Source organism: Girardinichthys multiradiatus, chromosome 9, assembly GCF_021462225.1.
Source record: "Girardinichthys multiradiatus isolate DD_20200921_A chromosome 9, DD_fGirMul_XY1, whole genome shotgun sequence".
NCBI classification, from domain to species: domain Eukaryota; kingdom Metazoa; phylum Chordata; class Actinopteri; order Cyprinodontiformes; family Goodeidae; genus Girardinichthys; species Girardinichthys multiradiatus.
In genome coordinates, this window is record NC_061802.1 from 41,550,987 (window position 1) to 41,561,644 (window position 10,658).

At 39.6% G+C, this 10,658-nt stretch overlaps 1 long non-coding RNA gene across 1 annotated transcript; it reads right to left on the reverse strand.

Moving 5' to 3' along the window:
* Positions 1 to 6,152: 6,152 nt before the first annotated feature.
* On the reverse strand, positions 6,153 to 9,053 carry LOC124874522. The gene is made up of 4 exons (XR_007039824.1): positions 8,979 to 9,053; positions 7,152 to 7,190; positions 6,864 to 7,060; positions 6,153 to 6,772 (listed from the first exon to the last, which is right to left on the reverse strand). It is a non-coding gene; the product is annotated as an uncharacterized LOC124874522 (long non-coding RNA).
* Between the last annotated feature and the right edge of the window lie 1,605 nt (positions 9,054 to 10,658).

A 10,658-nucleotide genomic window follows, 5' to 3' on the forward strand; every position in this document is an offset into this window, starting at 1 on the left:
AGTGAAACTCAATCTAGCTTAATTACACTGAAACTTTTAATGTCTTTGTTTCATATAGTTTTGAAGATTATGCCTTGCAGATGATGAAAGCCTAAAATTTAGTGTCTTGAAAATAAGAATTTATCAAAATATTGTAAACTGATGTCTGGTTTCGGAAAGAGTTCATTTTTATAAACTCAATACTTGGTCTTTGCTCATTTTGCATGAATTACTGCATGGAGTGCCATGGAGGGTATCAGCCTGTGGTTCTGCTGAGGTGTGATGGACGCCCAGGTTGCTTTGATGGCAGGCTTCAGGGGGTATGGTGTCTCATCTTCCACTTATCATACCCCGTAGATCCTCTGAGGGACAAGCCTGTTTGCTGGCCAGTCAAGCACAGTAACACCATAGTCACTGAACCTTCCTTTGATACTTTTGACAGTGTGGATAGGTACCAAGTTCTGCTGGAAAATGAAATCGGCATCTCCATAAAGCTTGTCAGCAGAAGGAAGCATGAGAATGTTGGTGGATGACTGTGGACTTCTGTCTGAGAGACAGGGTGTGTAAATGATGTTTCACTTAGTGAATTAACTTAATTAAATGAACTTTTCACTAATTAGTAATATTCATGATTGTTAGAATGGTAATATTTTTTCTTTTATCTGCAATGCATTGAATGAAGGAAAAAACTGCTACAAATTTGAACATGTAAAGAACATTACAATTTTTACGTGATACATCAGCACATAATTCTAAAGCGGAAAGGAAATACATGGTTGTAAGTCTCTGCCAGCTTTGTACACTAACATTTCTGAACGTTCTTCTCTGCAAAACAGCTCAAGCTCTGTCAGGTTGGTTCACAGAAATTTTCGAGGACACAGAATCTCAATGGGATTTAGGCCCTGGCTTTGATTCCATTGTAGCTCAACCTGTTTGTTTATGCATATTGTCCTGCTTGAAAGTGATCTTCCAGTCTGTATTAATCTTTTGCTACCTCTAACAGGATTTCTCTCAGGATTGCCCTTTAATTCATCTTTCCATCAGCTTTGACCCGCTTAAGAAAGGTACCCTCATAGCATGATACTGCCGCCACCATGTTTTACGGTGGTCGGTGGCATACAGTGTTAATTTCCTGCCACACAATGGGCCTGATCTTCAAAAGATTTGCATGTACAAAACCGCACGCAAACCTGTTTGTGTCTGCAAAGCTGATCTACAAACGATGTGGTAATTGGATTGCGTGTGCAAAATCAGCAGAACTTTGGGTGCAAACTTTTTAGCGTGTCTGCCTTAATGAATATGCAAAACTGATGATAATGACTAATTCAAGGGAGGATACGCAAATGTGATCCCTTATCACCTGCAATGCAATTTTCAAAGCCTGAAACGGTGTGCGGGTGCAATTTCTGCATGTGGATTTAGCACGTTTGAAATGCAGGGGCTAACTGGGATGCAAAAATGTCTGCTGTCACTTTGGCCTGAAGGAGGCATAGATGGAATGACAGATGACATGGAGAAAGAATCTTCTGTACATGTGCCAACAGATTTGGGTTGTCAAAAATGAAAATATTAAAAATAGATGAGAGTGGGGGATTCTATGTAGGATTATCTAAACTCAGATTTGGAGCCAATCACAATCTAACTGATCAAGTGCGCACAGCCTGTCATCACATATGAAAAAAACCCACTGTGCTTTGATGATGATATAATTAATAGGAAAGAACTAAAGACATAAGACAGATTAAATCCTTCATTTGCAAACTGGATGCTAAAATCACTTCTTAGCAGGTTAAAAATCACAATTTTAAGGCATCTTTTCCATGTGGTGACAAAGACAGTGTATGCTTTAACCTTCTCACTTATCTAAACACATGCATTATTGACAGTAACATTATGTCATTGCAGTGCAATCGGAGCTGGATCAGTTTGATTACGTTGTTTAAATGTGAACATATGCCAGGGGAGGGTTTTGTCTATGCAGTAAAAAATTATTTTGTGTCACCAAAAAACTATTTAAGCAATCAAAACCGTATATCGTTCAAATTTTGGCAAAACAAATTTAGTAAAATCATTGGAAAATAATTTATTTTTACGTACATAAATGTTCATTTTAAGATAAGATAGCAGGACAGTTATATGACGCTATGTTTTAAAATTGGCAAAGCTATGACATACAGATTGCCAACTCCTAAAACAATCTATTTTTATGTTGCTAATATAACGTTCAGATTTAAATACTGTGGCTGATTATGATTAACTCCGAATTCTTCAAACATATACTCTCAAAAAAACAACATAACCTGGTGAGTCTCTGAAAAGAATTAAAAGATCAGTGGAGACAAATTAATTAACAGACAAATTTGTCTTTTCTATTGTTAATATTATTTACGTCGAGCAAGATGAGAGAAATAATCTCATCAGGGCAGATGACAAACCTGCTGTGAGTACCACAACAAAAGTTAACTAACTGTATCAGTCTAGAAAAGCAAGAACGGAAAAGAAGAAAAAAAACAGCAACTGGATCATTTATGCAGCCAACAATCCCTGAATATTTCTAGCAACACAGCAGAGGATCTGCTTGCTTTTTCTCTTGTTCCAGGAAGTAGCACCCCCAACTTTTTAATTTAAATAGGGCAGTCTGCACCTGTTTTGCACCTGTAATGCAGGCAATCTTTGAAAATAGCACGCAACAGTCCCACTTATTGCACATGCAATTTAGTTATAGTACACGCAAATTAACACCCGCTATTTGGGATCTTTGAAGATCAGGCCCATAGTGTTTTGTACGTAGACGGAAAAGTTCTGTTTGGTTTTACCTGACCAGCACACTGTTTCATGTCTTCTTTGTCCCTTTACAAGGCTTGTGGCTTTCTTTGCACTCTCCCATAAAGGCCACATTTGTGGAGCGTACCACTAGTAGGTATCATGTCAACGATATTCTCACTGGAGTTGTGGATCTGCAGAGTTACCATGATCCTCTTGCACATCACATAAATTCCCAATAAAATACATTGAAATTTGTGTTTGTAAAGTGACAAAATGTTAAAAAGTTTATATGGTATTAAGACTTTTGCAAGGCACTCTAGTTGAGTTCTCATTTAATTTTCATGTTAAAGTGAGGTTCATTTTATTTCAGCCTTTCTGTGAGAATGTGTGTTTGCTGTCCATATTTGTCTGAATTGTGAACTGAGTGCAGTTTAATCTAGTTTTTCTTTCACCATGCTCCTCCTGAGAGCTGACAGAGGTGCATTTCCAACACTTCTTAAGTGCTCCTGTGTTTAAAAGGAACATGGGAGAGCTCTCACCGGAGCTTTGAGGCATAATCACGACACAATTAAGATAATTTCCCAACCAGTGCTGGTGGCAAAGAAAGCAATTTTTCTGCCTTGTAATCGAATCTGGCTGTCAGATTAAGATAGCAGGCGATTTAAGAGAAACATGCTCTGCTAAGTGTTTGGAGTGGGATCTAGGTGGCCTCAGGATTCTCTCTGCCCACTGAGATTGCCTGGAAAAACATTTCGCTGGGCGTTTTTGTCACCTCATTACTCGCCTCTGCTGCCATCTGCTCCTGCATCTTGCAACATTATAGATTCAAGTGGCTTTTTATCTTGTCTCTCTTGCTGTCTCTGTCTCCTTCTGTCTCTTACTTGCATGCCAATGACAAACTTTAAATTCAATATGTACTTTATGAGATTATCTTTTTTAGAGGTTGGGTAACTGAGCTGAAGACAGTTTTCTATACGAGCTTTATATTGTTTTTTATTTTTGTGATCCCCTGAATTTCTTATTTTCTCACTATTAGAAATATGTTTCAATCCTTGGAGCCTTTGAGCCTTACCAGGCAGAGATTAGAAACAACGCATATGTCAGAAAAACCAAATATTCTGGTTCCTGTTTTGTTTTGAAACACAGATATGGTCTAATTTATTGGCAGAACTGGTAAGGGCAGTGCTTTAAGTGGACAAAGAAGCTGTGTTCTTGGTGTATTCAATACAGTGGCCGACAGGTGCAAACGTCCAGCAGACGGTTAAACGAGCTGCAAACACAAAATACCGCTGCCAGTTACAAAACAAATGCAATGGAAAAAAAGCTGCGAATAGCAAAACAACTTCAAGACAAGAAAAGCTGGGAACAAGGTCCACAAAACGGAAGTGCGCCAGACCACTAGAAGGAGTCGACCACTAAGTCCAATGGGACCAGAGCAGTAAACATTAACTGAATGCTCATAGGAAACTTGGATGGAAAGTAGAAAAGGTACATTTTCTTTTGTGTTTTTTTCAAAACACTTAATCTTTTGCAATATTATAGAACAACAGCATATTTATGTCCTCAGTATTAGCATTCTAGAGACTTTGATTTATAGTAGTTTGCATTTCTCTATTATCTGTAATGGTAACGTTAGTCACTGTAACAATCTTCGTTCAAACCTGTGTGCTGCGATGGAATTTAACTTTAGTTTTTGCTATTTGCAGCATTTTTTTTTTTGTGTGTTTGTTTTGTAACTTGCAGTTGTTTTCTATTTGTCTGTTTGCTTTATTTATGTGTTTGCAGCACGTTCTGTGTTTGCAGCTCATTTAACCGTTTGCTGTGTGTTTGCACCTGTTGGCCACTGTAATTCACAAAGAGTTTCCACATCAAGCGAAAGACAGTGTTCAACAGTGTTACTCTTCTTTCACCCACAACCATTATTTGAGTTTTGGCCCCTTCTGTGATTGAAGTTGATTCCTCTGTTCTAAGTGGTAAGCCATGACTTTCTGCTGGGTATAAACACAATGTAACATTAAACATTAAAACATGAGGAGTTTTCTAAACTCTACCGGGAATTCAACTGGGACCGCGTCCTTTGGTCGGATGAAACTAAAATCAAGCTTGTCAACTATCTCTACAGGTGGGTAAAGCAATTGAGAGTTGAAATGTGCAAACTCACCTTATGCTCACTGTTATTTGGTGGCCTCTGCTTGTAAACTGAAAATGTGTCGTGACTGAGTCTTTCAGCAAGATTGTGATCCAAAACAAGAGAAATTAACACAGAAATGGATCTAAAAACTCAACATTAACTGTATTCTATGACCTGCTCAGTCCCCAGAAGTAAATCCTAAAGAAAACCTGTGGGCTAAGCTGCGGAGTAGAGAGCGTCAGAGTTCCAGAACAACCTTGAGCTCAACGCTCTAAAGACAGGGGAGATGGTTGTGGACTTCAGGCAGAACCCAGCCCCACCTGCCCCCATCACCCTCTGTGACTCCACAATTGACACTGTGGAATCTTTCCGCTTCCTGGGAACCATCATCTCCCAAGATCTCAAGTGGGAGCCAAACATCAGCTCCCTCATCAAGAAAGCCCAGCAGAGGATGTTCTTCCTGCGGCAGCTGAAGAAATTCAACCTGCCAAAGACTACGATGGTGCACTTCTACACAGCCATCATTGAGTCCATCCTCACCTCCTCCATCACCATCTGGTACGCCGCTGCTACAGCCAAGGATAAGGGCAGGCTGCAACGTGTCATTCGGTCTGCTGAGAAGGTGATTGGCTGCAGTCTATTGTCGCTCCAGGAACTGTACACCTCCAGGACCCTGAAGCGGGCAGGGAAGATTCTGGCTGATCCCTCCCACCCCGGTCACAGACTCTTTGAGACTCTCCCCTCTGGCAGGAGGCTGCGGTCCATTCGGACCAAAACCTCACGCCACAAGAACAGTTTTTTCCCATCTGCCACCAGCCTGGTTAACAAAGCCCGGAAACCACCCTGACACTCTCCCTTTCCCCCACACCCCCCCTGTTTTTGCTGACAGGACACCTGTAACCTGTAACTCTATGAGTTACATTAACGCTCAGCATGGACTCCTGCTTTACTTGCACTGCTTTACTTGCACAATGATCATCTGCACTGTTGTATTGCTCTTGCATCTTATACTGCTCTATATTTACTCTCACTCACTTAAAACTGTGCACATATATTTATATTATATTGTAGATATGTTTATACTGTTTAATTTGTATTGTATTGCACCGACTACGCCAAAACAAATTCCTTGTATGTCCAAAAACATACTTGGCAATAAAGCTTTTCTGATTCTGATTCTGATGATCTAGAGAGATTATGCACAAGGGAATAGTCAATGATTCCTCTCTCTGTGCACTCCAATTGTTTGAAATGTTAAAAACAGAAAACAGAACTCTAAGGCAAAATTTATTTTATTTGATGAATCCTCCTTTCCATTATTTGGGACCAGAAAAGTTGTGCACTGCATTGAGTTCTGTGTGGTGGCTGGAGAGACGCATCCTGATTCAGCAGGGATTGCTTCTCCTCCAAGGTTTTAAGCACACAATTCTGCCCAAGAAAGCAGACCTTTAACAATGTAGGGCTAATTTAGTAACAATCTGTGTTTTCCAGCAGGGTGTGGCACTGTCAGACCGCAAAAAAAATAAATTGCCTCAAAGATCAGAGCATTAACATGTTGGCCAGGAAACTTCCTGATCTTGAACTAATTTTCTTTTAGGTAGATGAGAGCAGAAGCTAAAATTTGTTTTAGCTAATAGAACTGAATGGGTCATCATCCAATGGGTCACTAGGATATACCATAAGTTTATACCATAAGTTGAAGCAGAAAGGTCAATAGTGTACTCATTGACTCTTCTCGAGAATTTGTATTTGCAAGTAAAAGCAGCTCAATGAAACGACTGTTGGCACAAATGTTTATCCGGAGAAGCTTATCGCTAGGGAGGAGGTGGCTGAACATGTCAGGAACTAAAAGCTCTGAAGATGGTCACCACGAAGGTCCTTCTCATCTGCAAAGTTCTGTAGTAATGGAGAGGAGAAAATGTAATTACTGTAAGACCAACTGTTTCTTACAAAAATCTCTTAGAAGTTGCTCAATGGTTGGATTGACCTGCTACCAAAATGGTTGATCATGAGGCACCGAGTGGTTGTCAGAAAGTTGATTTAATACCCTGATGTTGATAGGTGATGACAGCCAGGTGTGATTGCAACACTCAGCCAAGGCCACGTCCCTTGGCACAAGACCTGGAGCTTCAGGTCGACGAACACAAGCACCCAGCACAACATACTCCAAAACCATGACATTGGCTGCAGGAGTGGGCACAGACACAACATTTACTGAGCCCGAGGTCTCATAAAGAGATGTTGAATCTGCTAGCACAATAAAAAAGACACTAACCTCTTCAGCTGGCAATCCTCTCAGTCCCACGTCCGTTGTCTAATAAAAAAGAATTAAAGTGATTAACTCTCTCATACAGTTCTTATCTTAAACCATCTGTCCAGCATGGCCTCAAGGATACAGCATAATGCTTTTCCTTCATGCTCCCAGTGGTGGCAAGCCTGATCTCAGAAAGAAGTAGTTGCTGCATGGAACTCAAATTTCAGAGTACACCTAACCTAACAGCACTGGGCATGGTTACACAATAGCACCATGTAATACAGCCATTACTTTCTGTGAAGTTAGATGTACCCTTCTGGAACTTTCCTGGAACATACCAGGTACTTTTAGAAAGTTCCAGGATAGAATCTGTTGGGTTCCAGTGACAAATAATTGGTAACTCCTGGAAAGTAACCTCTAAGCTCTGGGGCAGTACCTGGGACGTTCAGCCAAAATAAGACTCTTAACTCATCTAATAAGCAGGTGAAGATATTCTAATGTTCAACATGTTTTTCTTTAAACTCTTTCTAAATATATGTTTATGTATATATATAAGAATAAATCAAACGAAAATATATATTAATATACATACATTTTTTATTTTATTTTATTAATCATGTTTTAATTTTTATACTTTGTCTTTTTGAAGCACTTTGTGACTTCTATCTGTAAAAACGGCTGTATATATAAAATGTACTTTGGGAAAATGATCTTGTAGGTTATTGGAGAGTACCTGGTAAGTTTCACTAAAGGTCCAGGTAACTACCAGCTAAGTTCCATTGAAGTCCTGGAAAATTACCCGGTAAGTTCTGGGAAAGAAACCTCTAAATTCATAGAATGTACCAGCTGTACAGTATTAGGTGTTGCTACCTAAAAAGGAGGTAAAACATTACGAGGTGAAACTGAAAACTGAACTATTTAAGCCTTCAAAGATAGATTTTTCATCTTTTAAAACTATAAGTATTTGTTTGACAGAATGAAGGGAGACTGGCCTAGGTTATATCAACCTATTCAAGCTAAGAAGACCGAAGTGGGACTAAGTGGGACTGAACACATTCAGGGGGTTAAACGATAAAACACCTTTATCCACTAGATGGCGTTGGTGGTCTGGGATTCCTATTCATCAGCTTGTTTAGGCAATCTTAACTCTTTACATGTGTCCTACTTACACGAAATTGATGCTATAGCAAACAGCCAAGCATCTCTTATAAAAACAATGTCATTATTTGGACTTTTTTTAACTTAAATTTTGTTGCATCCAAACAGATTTTTTAATTGGATGATTTCCACTGATCACAAATTATTAAACAGAAAAATAACTTTTTTCAACACATAATGGTTCTTCGGTAATGATGCAGCACTCCTGTTTCAGTGTAGAATCAGTATCTGATGTTTTTACATAAGGTGATTCGCAAGTAAAAATAGAGTGCATTTGCATTTAAACACAGTCAATTGCTTTTTCATAGGCATCAAGAACCAAAATAGAGTTCAAAAGAGATTTATGCTATAAATTACTATTATAAGTTATTAGCTCTCACACTTGTAAGGCGATATAAAACAGACGCGTTTTTTGTGTGAAAAAATTGAAAGTGTATGCCCGTTGGTCAGTTTAAATTTAAGCCCTGCAGCAGTACATGACGAAGGCAGACTGACTCAGTCAGATGGTGCGACATTCATATACCACTAAATACATTCTTCAGTACACACACTCACACACACACACACACACACACACACACACACACACACACACACACACACACACACACACACACACACATGAAATATAAACAGCTTGTTATATTAAAGTCTTGTGTTTAATTATAAAAAAAAGTAAAATCAACACACCTACATCCATTCAGTTTGCTTCAGATTTCTTGGGAGTAAAAGAGCATAAGAGAGGTATCTGCCATGCTACGTTCCTCCAGTGACAAAACAGACAGGAGTCAAAACAATGATTTTGCACATGCGCAGTTAGGTTGTCTCTCTGATTGGGAAATGTTACAGGATAACACTACCAGAGTAGAAATTTAAAACAAACAAAAAACCTAATAAACAAGACATTTGACAGCTACTTTTTGGAAAAGTTGTCCTCTGCTGTCTTTAAATGTTGATGAATGCAAGTTCTTTGAAAAATGTCAACAAAAGTTGCCCATGAACTCAATCAAAATTCCTCTTGCTTAGCTCACCATTATTTAGGCAGTTTATCTACATTTTCATTCAGTTTCTGTGGAGTTGCAGGCTTGTCTTGCAGCATGCAGATAGAGGAGTGATCGCAATCTCTTACACCGAAGTGTCCGTGTTGATTTTCATTCCTGTAGGTGATGCAAAATGGGCTCTAAACCTACATTTCAGAAATTAAAGCATCAGAACCACAGAATGTGTTTGTATTGCTGAATTGATAGTATTATGCTTCTGGCTGCTGCGTTTTGTGTCATCATTTAAAGTTATCTATCTCCGGATCTCAAACATGGCTGGGTTTTGTTTTACCTCATAAAAACACAAACACAGAGTAATGTGGGAAACCTCCAGGTGAGTACCTGCTCAGAGAGTCGTTAGACGTCACGCAGAGCCTCGTGTTCCTGCTTGCTCCATCCGCCTGCAAGCTGCTTGTACCTCTCGTTGCTCAGCCTTGTTTGTGTTTAAGGCAGATCTCACCTCTGCAATCTGACGTACAGACAAGATGGCACACCACCTGTGGTTTAATCTGTAGCTGTAAATTTAAAAGTCCCTCAGGTAATTAGCTCAAATGCAATTACTTTGTATCTTGACATATTGAAAGTGTTCTGCAGAGTTCTATTCAAGCGAAGCATAACTGCTGAGAAATGAAAAATCTGTATCTTAATATAACTCCATGTGTGTCATAGACTAGGTATTGGTTCTGTACTTTATCAGATCTCTTCAGCATCTCTTCCTCTGGAACCACTGAGGTTTCATGCTAGCTGGTGATGAAAAAAGGAGTCCAGGAAAAAGGGATCTGCTGAGGCGCTCTTGCACAACGACATTGTCTGAACTACAGCCTCCCCGACTTGCCGTGCCTCAACGACAGCCCTTTAGTGTTTCCTGTCAAACAGAGCGTTGTTGCTTTTAGTTCACTTTAAGTGTCTAGACAGTGGTTTTGCTGCTCCACTGGTTACCTTGGATTGAGGCCAAATCTTCACTCCTGGCGGTGATAAGAGTCTTATCTCGCTGTTAGAGGGCCTGGAAACTGGAGCAGAGCTCAAGAGAGTGTCACTCAGGTGGGGAGTGTGGGCACCTAGAAGAACAGCCCGAGTTAGTCAGCCGACTCGTGCGTAAACATCACACCTGCATATTCACTTTGAAGCTTCTTCTAATGGATTATTTGATTTTACAGGCTGGATATTTTGCAATACCATCTCGGATTTTCTGTTGTCTCTACAGAGGACGTGTAGTATTTATAAGATTTTCAGCATTGTTTAATGAGTCATTCAGTGTTTAACAGACAAGGGTATGTGAAGGAGTTTAGTTCACAAACATGCAGGTAAACTTTCAGAATTATAAACCTCG